We start from the raw sequence: 1,168 nt of genomic DNA, 5'->3' as shown, positions 1-1,168 counted from the left end.
CCCTCCCAGCCCCTCCTTCTCCCGCTGAGGCCTGTGCCTGGACCTTCCCTCCGCCCCCCGCCCCCCACCCCGGGCCGTCATCCTACCGCCTGCGGGGAGGGCTTCTCTGGGCCGCCCCGCTTAACAGCACGAGGCCAACCCGGTCTGTCTGCCCCCGAACCCTGGCAATGAATGGTCAGGCTGCGGACTCGGGTGGGGGAGAGTTGGAGGGGGCAGAAGAGCTGATCAATGTGGAAACAGCTGCCCTGGCGGGAGGGCACTGGGCGGCCCCTGCCGGGGCCGTGCCCCCCACGCCCAGCCTGGCCATGGGCCGGGAAGGGGCACGTGGCAGCACGCGGCAGCCCCCGCGTTGGCACAGGGGGAGGGTAGAAGGAGTCGGTCGGAGGCCCGGGAAGGGGGGGCGGGGCAGGGGGTGGGCAGATGCCTGGCCTTGGAAAGGCATCCCGGGCACCCACGTGACGCTGAGTTTCTGACAGTAGGTCCTCACTGTCGGGCGGCTCCTGGAAGGTTAAGGAAATCCAAGGACGAAAGGTGAGTGCAGACACGAGCCGGGCTGCACCTCCCCGTGCCCATGGCGCCTGAAGCGGGGCAGAGCTGACGGAGGGACTGGGGTGCCCGGCCCCAGCCTTCAACCCCCCCACCCCGAAGCCCCTCAACTCACCCCTGCCTGCTCCCTCCACTGCCCCTACCCCCTGGGGGGGTCTCTGGGGTGAGGGCAGGGCAGCCCTGACCGACCTGAGAGCCCGGGCGCCTGCGGGAGAGCGGAGGGGGTGCGGTGGGCAGTGCCCACCTGTGAGTGGGGGGAAAGGGTGTGGCAGTGGGTCCCCCCCCAGCCTATCCTCCCCCAGACCAGGCCCCGACATGTCTGCGGACTGGGAGTTTGGGAGAGGGCGGGACAGCCAGCAGGCTTGGCCACACGGCGGCCCTAAGACCTTGGTCACCTTGGTGGGCCTCCCTGGGCCTCAGTCTCCCCCCTCCGTGAAATGGGGGAAACAGTCATCTTGACTTCCGAGCAGAGAGAACGCGTGTTCCCGGCTTGCCACGTGGCGCATGCTTGGAAATGGAAGTGGTCTTAATTAACTGGCTAACTGATATCAATCACGGCTATTAACGTAGGTCCGGGACCCACCTCGGTCCCTCGACCACAGCCAAACCCCTCTTACTTTTC

The sequence above is a fragment of the Lipotes vexillifer genome, unplaced genomic scaffold (genome assembly GCF_000442215.2).
Source record: "Lipotes vexillifer unplaced genomic scaffold, Lipotes_vexillifer_v1.1 scaffold149, whole genome shotgun sequence".
Classification (NCBI taxonomy): Eukaryota; Metazoa; Chordata; class Mammalia; order Artiodactyla; family Lipotidae; genus Lipotes; species Lipotes vexillifer.
This window is presented reverse-complemented; position numbering follows the sequence as displayed.